Genomic DNA, 11,035 nt, shown 5'->3' with positions numbered 1-11,035 from the left:
GAGTCCCACATCAGGCTCCTTGCTTGGCGGGAAGCCTGCTTCTCTCTCTCTCTCTCTGCCTGCCATTCTGCCTGCTTGTGCTCTCTCTCTCTCTCTCTCTCTCTCGAATGAATAAAACTTGAAAAAAAAATCTGAGATGTATGAGATGACCCAAGGAAAATAGTTTATGTGACAAGAAAAGAAAAGAGCTGAGGAAATAGTCCTAGGGCACCCTAACATTAAAGAATGAATGGTGGCGGAAGAGCCAAGCTTAAGACAGAGAAGCATTTCCTTCAAATGGTAAGGACCTAGGATCAGGTCCTGCATTGGGCTCCCTGCTCCATGGGGAGTGTGCTTCTCCCTCTGACCTTCTACCCTCCCCATGTTCTCTCTCCCTGTCTCTCTCTCAAATAAATAAATAAAATCTCTTTTTTTTAAGATTTTATTTATTTATTTGACAGAGAGAGATCACAAGTAGACGGAGAGGCAGGCAGAGAGAGAGAGAGAGAGAGGGAAGCAGGCTCCCCGCCGAGCAGAGAGCCCGATGCGGGACTCGATCCCAGGACCCCGAGATCATGACCTGAGCCGAAGGCAGCGGCTTAACCCACTGAGCCACCCAGGCGCCCCAATAAATAAAATCTTTTTTTTTTTTTTTTAAAGATTTTATTTATTATTTATTTTGACAGAGAGAGATCACAAGTAGACAGAGAGGCAGGCAGGCAGAGAGAGAGAGAGAGAGAGAGAGGGAAGCAGGCTCCCCGTCGAGCAGAGAGCCCGACGCGGGACTCGATCCCAGGACCCTGAGATCATGACCTGAGCCGAAGGCAGCGGCTTAACCCACTGAGCCACCCAGGCGCCCCATAAAATCTTAAAAAAAAAAAAAAAATACACTCCTTTCACCAGACTGAAAAATGCACTGGGAAGGAAGCACTAGCATCCCTGAAAGGCACTGTATCGCCATTCTCTGCAAGACAGTGGGAAATGCTGTCATTGAAATGCACTTCCTGAATTCAATGTGTGATAAGAGTGCTAGAGGCCAAATGGAGCTCTTAACTGTTAAGAGATAAGGCAGGCATCTCTTTTGTTCTGGTGTGCATGGGGGTTGGGGGGTGCACATGGGCAAAGATAACCGGAGCAGGGCATTTTTACTTGGCAGAAACAATACACCTTCATTATCTTGTCTCAAGTCTGTGTCAACTCTCCAATTCTGTTATAATCTAGACTGTATAAAGACTTTGATCATATCATCTTTCCATATTATATAACCAACTTCCACAGGTAGTTGTTTCACTACCTTGATAACATCTTGCTGACTATACCTAATGAACAGGAAATTGTTTTGCAATTATCTTAGAAGCCTTTGTAAGACACATGCATGCCAGAGGGCAGAAAATAAACATTATAAAAATTAAGGAGACTGTTGCATTGAAGAATTTTCCAGGGGTCTAATAGTCTGAGTCATGTAAAGATATATTCTCCAAGATGAAATGGAGAGTAGCAAAGAAAATACCATTCTTCTCTGAAGTCAGTTACAGCCAGATATGTGGGAAGGCATGAAAGCCATAGTAGCTTCCCAGAAAGCTCTTGAACACTACCTGTTTCTGCTTCACTACTGCAGACTAAGACAATTGGCTCTCAGGTTCTTGAGAATTATGGCACCTTCTCACCAAGCCCTTAAGAACTACTAATTTCTTGGTAGGACCTGATCTTTGATGGTGGTTTCTCCAACCTTTACTCTCCTGCTCTTCCAATGGTTGTATAAGCCCCCAATTCATATATTAAACCTTTCATACCTAGAAAACATAAAATGGTTCCTGTTTTCTGATCCATCACCTACTTATACAGAAATCTAAATTTCTTTTTTTTAAGATTTTATTTACTTATTTGATGGAATTGGGGGGGGCCACAAGTGGTGGGGGAGTGGAAGAGAATCAGGCTCTCCTCTGAGCAGGGAGCCCAATGTGGGGCTCGATCCCAGAACCCTGGGATCATGACCTGAACCAAAGGCAGTTGCTTAACTGACTGAGCTGCCCAGGAGCCCCAGATATCTAAATTTCTAAGTGGTTGTAAAACTTTACTGTGCTATTCACTATTTGGGTTTCTTCTTTTATGAATTAGCTATTGTTATTATTTGTCCATTATTCTATGGACAACTAGTAATGACTAGTTTTATATGTCAACTTGACTAGGCTACAGTACCCAGTGTACTGTACTACAGTGTTTTTAATCAAACACTAATCTAGGTATTGTTCTGAAGATATTTTGTAGATGTGGTTGACATTAACAACCAGTTTTTTTAAGTAGATTACCCCCATTAATGTAGTGGGTATCATCTAATCAGCTGAAAGTCTTTAAGAGCAAAATCTGAGGCTTCCGAGAGAAGAAATTCTGTCTCAAGAATGCAAAACTGCAGCATCAACTCCTGCCTATGTTTCCAGCCTGCTTCTCTCTCTCCCCTCTCCCCTATCTCCCATATTGGTTCTGTACTTCTGGAGAACCTTAACTAATACAGATTGATACAGATTTTGGTATTAGGAAGCAGAGTGCTGCTGTAGCAAATACCTAAGATTGCAGAAGTAGTTTTGGAATTGGGTAATGGGTAGAGGCTAGAAGAATTCTGAGGCACATGTTAAAAAAGCATAGATTGCCTTGAAGAGACTGTTTTGGAAATATAGAGACTAAGGTGCTTCTGATGAGATCTCAGAGAAAATGAGGAACCTGTTACTGGACACTAGAAGAAAAGCAAACCTTGTTATAAGATGGCAAATAACTTGGCTAGATTATGTTTTACTGTTGGGTGGAAAGTAGAAATTGTAAGCAATGAACTTAGATATTTAATTCAAACAATCTCCAAGAAAAGTATGGAAGGTGTGGCCAGAGGTCTCCTTATTGCTTATAGTAAAATGTGAGAGGAAATAGATAAATTGAGGAAGGCATTATTAAACAAAAAGGAACAAGCACTTGATGATTTGGAGAGTTCTCAGCCTATCCAGATAGTGTGCCCTGGAAACAGAACCAAGAGTGTAGCTGGATAAACTTTTGCTGAGGAGATTAAATTTGTGACTTATGAATCTAATCAACCATCTCAGCAGAATCCAGGAATAGAAATGAGTTCTCTGAGAAGAATCTTTGGAGAACCCTCTTATGTAATGGTGTGGATCCCGTTGACGTATATGGAAGATCAACACAGTTTTTTGAGAATAGTATATCAGCAGAAATACTGTCAGTTTGGACTGAAGGGGCCAGAGACAGAACTAAATGAAGGAAGGCTGTCAGACTTCAAAGATTCCACAAGCAGGAAATGAGCTGTACTCAACTACAAATATGTGCTATGCTTTAAGTTAAAGGAAGATTGACTCCAAGTGCAGTCCTGTAGACACAGAGGCAGAGGACAAAGATATGGACCCAGAGGCACAGGCTAAAGAGGCCTCCTGCAGCCCAGAGGGCAGGTCAAGCCACAAACAATGATTCTCAGGTCTTGAAACCAAATGCAATTTCCATGCTAGGTTTTGAACTTGCTTGAGACAACTAGTTTCTCTTATTCCTTCTATTTTCTCCCTTTCAGAATGGGAATATCTATCCTACGTCTGGCTCACCATTGTATTTTGGAATCAGACAACTTGTTTTCTAGGCACAGAGATCCAAAGATGGAGAGGAATTCTGTTCCAGAGTAGACCATACCCAGAGTCTCACTAAAACCTGATTTAGATTATTTATATTATGAGATTTGAGGTTTAGTGTTGATACCAGAATAAGTTAAGACTTTGGGGGATGTTAAGATGGGATAAATATTTTTTTGCATATGGAACGGATGTGAATTTGAGGGTTCAGATGGCAGACTATAGGAGGTTGACTAGTGTCCCACCAGAACCTCAAAATGAGACCTTACTTGGAAGTACAGACTGCAGAATGTAATCAAGTTAAGATGACATCTTACTAGATTAGGATGGGCCCCAAATATTATGACTGGTGTCCTAAGAAGCTCATATTAAGATACAGACAAAGACGCAGGGAATAAGGCCAGGTGAAGACAGAGGCAGAGATTGGAGTGATGCAACTACAAGCCAAGAAATGCCAAGGATCGATGGCCACCACCAGAAACTAGGAGAGCAGCATGGAAGTATTCTCCCTTAGAGACATTAAAAGGAATTAGTCTTGCTGACACCTTGATTTTGAACTTCTAGCCTCCAGGACTGTGAGAAACTAAATTTCTGTTTTTTAAGCTATTCTGTTTATGGCAATCTGTTCTAGGAAACTAACACAGTCAGCATTTAGGCGTTGATTAGTAATTCTTCATTATCTAAATGTATATCTTCTGTTGGATATTTGGGTCACAAGTAATTTCCTCCAAATTGCCACTTAGCTTTTCACTTTATGAAGCCATTGATGCACATGATTTTTAACACAAAATGATATAAACTTTTTTCTTCGTTTTTTGTGCTTTTCTTCTTGTGTCCTGTTTAAGAAATCCTTCAGGGGCGCCTGGGTGGCTTAGTTGGTTAAAGCCTCTGCTTTCGACTCAGGTCATGATCCCAGGGTCCTGAGATGGAGCCCCGCATCAGGCTCTCTCCTCAGCAGGGAGCCTGCTTCCTCCTCTCTCTCTCTCTGCCTGCCTCTCTTCCTACTTGTGATCTGTCTGTCAAATAAATGAATACAATCTTTAAAAAGAAGAAAGAAAGAAAGAGAGAGAGAGAGAAAGAAAGAAAGAAAGAAAGAAAGAAAGAAAGAAAGAAAGAAAGAAAGAAAGAAGAAAGAGAGAAATCCTTCATACTTGGGGCACATGGGTGGCTCAGTCAGTTACACGTCCAAATCGGTTTCAGCTCCAGTCATGATTACAGAGTCGTGAGATCCTTCTGCCCCTCCCCCTGCTTGCTCCTTCTCTCAAATAAATAAATCTTTTAAAAATATATATAAAATAAAATTAAGAAATCCTTCATACCCTGAAATGATGAAGATATTCAGCCATATTTTCTTCTAAAAGTTTTTATGGGAGCTCCTGGGTAGCTTAGTCAGTTAAGCATCTGCCTTTGGCTCAGGTCAAGATCATGGTGTCCTGGGATCGAGCAGCAGATCATTCTTCCTGCTCAGCGGGGATTCTGCTTCTCTCTCTGACCCTCCCCACATCATGCTCTGTCTCTCTTTCACTCTCTCAAATAAGTAAATAAAATCTGTAAAAAAAAAATAAATAAATAAAGGTTTTTATGAATAGTATAAGGTTGTAATGTTTTAATCAAATATTCCAGCACCATTTAATAAACTGCTTATTCCTTGACATGCAATTTCATCTTCATCATTTATCACATTCCATATTTGAAGAAGTCTATTTTTGGTCTCTTTCTGCTGTTCCATTAGATCTATTTGTCTATCTTTGTACCTATAACACATTAACTACAATAATTTTATAGCACTGGTTCTCAACCAGGGGTGATTTTACCTCTAAGGGGACATTTGGCAATATCTGGAGACATTTTTGGTTGTTATATACTGAGTGTAGCGATGTACTACTGGCATCTAGAGGGTATAAGCTAGTGATGCTGCTAGACATCCTATAATGTGCAGTACACAATACCCCACAACAAAGAACTCCCCCACCCCAAATGTAAATAGCACTGAGGTTTGCTTTTTTAAGTATTACTAACGTACAGTGTTATATTAGTTTCAGGTGTACAATGATTCAACAACTCTGTACATTACTCAGTACCCATCTCAGTCAGTGTACTCTTAATCCCTTTTATCTATTTCACCCATCCCCTCACCCACCTCCCTATTGGCAATGACCAGTTTGTTCTCTGTATTTTTTTTTAAGATTTTATTTATTTATTTGACAGACAGAGATCACAGGTAGGCAGAGAGAGAAGGGAAGCAGCCTCCCTGCTGAGCAGAGCGCCCAATGCAGGGCTCGATCCCAGGACCCTGGGATCATGACCCGAAGTCAGGGGCTTTAACCCACTGAGCCACCCAGGCGCCCTTGTTCTTTGTATTTTAAAAGTCTTTTTGTATATCTCTTTTTAGCGTGCTCATTTGTTTTGTTTCTTAAATTCCACTTATGAGTGAAATCACTGGTATTTGTCTTTCCTGACTAACTTATTCTGCCTAGCATTATACCCTCTAGGTCCACCCATACTGTTCCAAATGGCAAGATCTCATTCTTTTTTATGGCTGAGTGCCTGAGTAATATTCTAATATTCCATATATATATATTCATATATTCCATATATATGCCATATATATTCCATATATTTATCTTCTTTATCCATTCATCTATGGCTAGACACTTGGGTTCCTGGCATGCCTTGGCTATTATAAATAATAGAGAGCCCTGCTTTATAGAAGACTTGGGATCTAATAGGACAGTACATTATCTCACTGAATCCTTACAATAACTATGTCATAGGTACTATCACTATCCTTACTTTACAGATGAGAAAACTGAGGCCCCCACTTTGAGTGACTTGTCCTAGATCACACATTTCTCAGTAATTGACAGAACCTAGATTTAAAACTTTAGTAAAACTTCCTAATATAAGATAGTTCTCATCATGTCCTAAGACAGGGCTTCCAAATCCCAAGTTTTCCATTGACTGATTTTTTTTTTTAAAGATTTTATTTATTTATTTGACAGAGAGAGATCACAAGCAGGCAGAGAGGCAGGCAGAGAGAGGAGGAAGCAGGCTCCCTGCTGAGCAGAGAGCCCGATGCGGGGCTCGATCCCAGGACCCTGAGATCATGACCTGAGCCGAAGGCAGCGGCTTAATCCACTGAGCCACCCAGGCGCCCCAGCCATTGACTGATTTTTTAAGAAAATTCATTGTATATCCTTTCTGTGCCAGCTTGGGCTAAATGTGGGAACACACAGTAAACAAGCCAAAAAAACCCTGCCCTTATGAAGTTCATAGTCTAGTGGGGAGATAAACTTGGGAACAATCTCTCCTAAAAATGCTTTTGCAGAGAGTAATCATCACTTTAATTTCCTGTCACAAGACACTGCTTTAAAGTCTTTAAAGAGGGACACTTGGGTGGCTCAGTCAGTTAAGAGTCTGCCTTCAGCTCAGGTCATGATCCCAGAGTCCTGGGATTGAGTCCAGGGTCCTAGGATGGAGTTCCACATCCGGCTCCTGGCTCAGCAGGGAGCCTGCTTCTCCCTCTGCCTACTCTACCTGCTGCCTCCCTGTTTGTGCTCTCTTTCTCTGACAAATGAATAAATAAAAATCTTTTAAAAAATAAATAAATAGAGACTGCGTGGCTCAGTTGTTAAGCATCTGCCTTCTGGACAGGTCATGATCCCATGGTCCTGGGATCCAGCCCCACATCAGGCTCCCTGCTCCTCAGGAAGCTGCTTCTCCCTCTCCCACTCCCCCTGATTGTGTTCCCTCCCTTGCCGTGTCTCTCGCCGTCAAATAAATAAATAAAATATTTTAAATAAATAAGTAAATAAATAAGCAAAGTCTTCAAGGAAATTTGTCATTCTCAATCCCAAATTTTTTTAAAAATATGAATTTTAATCTATGATGGAGAGATTGTTAGGCAAAGTTCAATCTTAACCCAGCCCCTGTTCAAGTTATTGTAAATTCCAAATAAACTTACCTAGTAGAACGTCACTGTGTTTAGGAGTATACAAAAGTAGGGCAATAACTGTATAAAAAGGTGTATAAAGATTGGACAGCGATGTTCATGAAAAGATCAACAACTAAATCTTTTCTTTGTTTAGAGAAAATGCTCGTCAATTCTATCTGAATTAATGGCAGGGAATCTGTGATAAAACCGCAGAATGAAAGTTAGCACCATTTAACCTCCCTCCCTCCACCCACCCCAGCTCTTTAGGAGTTTGGAAGGAAGGCCTGCAGGGTCATTAAATTCTCTCTGTGGTAGCAGGATGGATGTGTTAGTCTCAAACCATCCATAATAGATGGGTGTCTAGTCTAGCCTTAGAAATCTATTCATATGGTGATTGCTACATAGCCTCCCTCAGCAGTTAAGTGTTTTTAGAATTTTAATATTTATTAAATCCAAGCCTCATCAACTTATTTCCAAAGCCCAGATAATGGCAGGCAAGATTTGTTGTAATTGATTCGTCACCTGTCCATCCCTTGCCAGGTTCTCATCTTCCATGCCAGGCACTTTCCAATGTCAAATGACTTCCTTTCTCTCCTAATTGCCAGACTTTCTTCTACTTAGTCTTACATCATCTCTACCCTCCTCTCCTCCCATTTGTGCCTCGCCTCTCCTTTCTCGGGTGCTCGACTCTTAGTCTTCTTTAGATCAGTTCTTGGAACAAGAGCACTTCTGATTCTAGCCGCTGGATTTTGCAACTTTTCCATTACCTGCCTTATGTTTTCTGAACAGTAATGCTTTAGACATAGGATTGAAATATCTCATTATATGTCACTGCAGCTGGCAAAGGGAAATTGATGCCCATTTTGTAATGTTACATTCATGAGAATTGATCTAACTTTAAAATTTTTTACCCAGGGAGTGCCAGGGTGGCTCTGTCGGTTAAGCATCTGCCTTCAGCTCAGGGCATGATTCCGAGGTCCTGGGATTGATCTCTGCATCGAGTCATCAGGCTCCTTGCTCAGCAGGGAGTCTGTTTCTCCCTCTCCCTCTGCCACTCTCCTTGCTTGTGTGTTCTCTCTCTCTCACTCTCTCTACTAAATAAATTATCTTGGAAAAATAAAAAAATAAAATTTTTTATCCAGTGTTGCTCACATTACAGATTTAGCCATTTTCACTCCATTTTCACCTGCATATTTCTCTCTCCATCATGCACTTGTGTCCCGGTCACCACACATCTCACACCTCTCCCTGCTTCATCTGTCTCTTCCAGTTGAAGATAGAGATATATGGGGGAAGTATATTTGTAGGTCATAGAATGGAAGTTTAAGAGGGCACGATAGAATGATTGAGGAGCAAGGCAAGGAGGGAAGGCAGGGTCAGTTGAGGAGATGTATAGAACAGGTAGAAGGGAAATTCAGAAAGGTAAGGTGATCCCAGTGAATGGGATACATCCTGAGGGGCCCATGGAGGAAGCAGCATTAACCCTGGTTCTTATTCTCCTCTGAGCAGTGCTTGTTTGTATCCTACCCTAGAACCTCAGGTAAATTTCTCACTTCAAGTGTCTGGAAGGAGAGATTGAACCAGAGTCATCTGTCTTTCCCACATACAAAGGTGGCAGGTCTGTCACTTCTGGAGAGAAGGTCTTAGGAGAAGAGCTCAGCTCCTCTCGTTTCTAGCCTGCCCTAATCTTGTGGCATCATCTTGGCTGTATCTGCGAAGTGGGAGATAAGAATACTGTTTCTTATCTATAAAACACTGGTTCTCTGGCTATAGATCTAATTTAGATTATAATCTCCTAGAATTGTGTTTAGCAATGCTACATAGAGAAAAGCATAAACCATGGTATCCGATAGACATGGGTTCAATTTTCAGTTCTGCCACTCAGCAGCCACATGACTTGGAGCAAGTTAGTTAGTTTCCCCACACCTCAGTTTTCTCATGAAAACTAAAGTACCTGCACTATAGGCTATAGAAGGAATTAAAGGAGATGATGTATGAAGGCTTCACAACACTATGAGGGCTGAGGCTGTGCCAATTTTTTCCCCATTTGTAGTCCAATGGCTGGCGCAGAGTATGTCCTCAATAAATATTTGTCAGAACTGAATGAGTGAGTAGGCACTTAATAAGCTGTACCTGGTTATCCCTTTGTCCAGGCTGATTCTAGCTGATAGTAAGATACTCTGCTCTGACACAGCCTAAAAAAAATTGCTACATCAAATCCAGGGATAGTGGCATACTAGTCTAATGTACCTGGGGGGTTGCATCATGTCCCATGGGCTAAAAGAGGCTTGTGTGAAACAAAACTTTCAATAGCATTGATTGTACCCATCAAGGAGTTTAATATAGTGCTTCTCAAACCTTAATGTGCCTCCAAATCACCCTGAGATCTTGTTAAAAAGCAGACTCTGTCTGTGCCATCTTTCCATGCTGTCATAATGGTGCATATCAATGTCCTGACTGAGGCTTTCAAGAATATCAACAATGCTGAAGAGAGGCAAACAGTAGGTTCTTATTAGGGCATGCTCCAAAGTCATTGTCCGATGTCTAGCTGTAATGCTAAAGCATGGTTACATTGGTGAGTTTGAATTCATTGATGATCACAGAACTGGGAAAGTTGTTGTGGACTTCATGAGGTTAAGCAAGTGTGCAGTGATCTAGAATACGATGTGCGGCTCAGAGATCTAGAAAAATGGCAAAATAAACTGCTCCCATCCCTTCGGTTTGGTTTCATTATACTGATAGTTGGTATCATGGACCATAAAAAAGCAAGACGAAAACACACAGGAGGGAAAATCCTGGGGTTCTTTACCTAGGGATGTAATACATACATGCAAATGAATGCTTCGATGGGGGAGAAAACAAAACAGGTTTTGATTCAATAGTTCTAAGTGGAAGTCAGACAAGCTCCCAGCTGAGATGCCTGGCTTCATTTGAGCAGCAGGGGTCTAACACAGAGGTCAATAGACTTTTTCTCTAAAGGGCCAGGTGGTAAATATGGTAGCTTTGTGAAATGTATGTTCTCAGCTGTCACTACACTTTACCGGTGCAGCCATAGACAACATGGAAAAATGAGTGTGGTTGTGTTCCAATAAAACTGTTTTTACAAAGCCAGGGGCAGACTGGATTTGGCCTATGGGCTGTAGGTTGCTATTGCTGGTCTAATATAGTTAAAATTAGTGTATCATTCTTTTTTTTTTTTAAGATTTTACTTATTTGACAGAGAGAGAAATCACAAGTAGGCAGAGAGGCAGGCAGAGAGAGAGGGGAAGCAGGCTCCCCACTGAGCAGAGAGCCTGATGCAGCGCTTGATCCCAGGACCCCGAGATCATGACCTGAGCCGAAGGCAAAGGCTTAACCCACTGAGCCACCCAGGTGCCCCAAATCAGTGTATCATTCTTATATTGAACCTCGGTGGGCTTGTCTCCTGAGCTCCCAATAATTCCCCCATACATGATAACTTGCCCTTCCTACAGACCACCTTCTCCCTCCCCACAATCTACAT

General features: G+C 41.4%; 1 pseudogene; it reads left to right on the top strand.

The window, feature by feature from the left end:
- The first annotated feature begins 9,968 nt into the window (after positions 1-9,968).
- Positions 9,969-10,346, top strand: LOC125097400 (40S ribosomal protein S15a-like; annotated as a pseudogene).
- The last annotated feature ends 689 nt before the right edge of the window (positions 10,347-11,035 follow it).

The sequence above is a fragment of the Lutra lutra genome, chromosome 4 (genome assembly GCF_902655055.1).
Source record: "Lutra lutra chromosome 4, mLutLut1.2, whole genome shotgun sequence".
Classification (NCBI taxonomy): Eukaryota; Metazoa; Chordata; class Mammalia; order Carnivora; family Mustelidae; genus Lutra; species Lutra lutra.
This window is presented reverse-complemented; position numbering and strand designations above follow the sequence as displayed.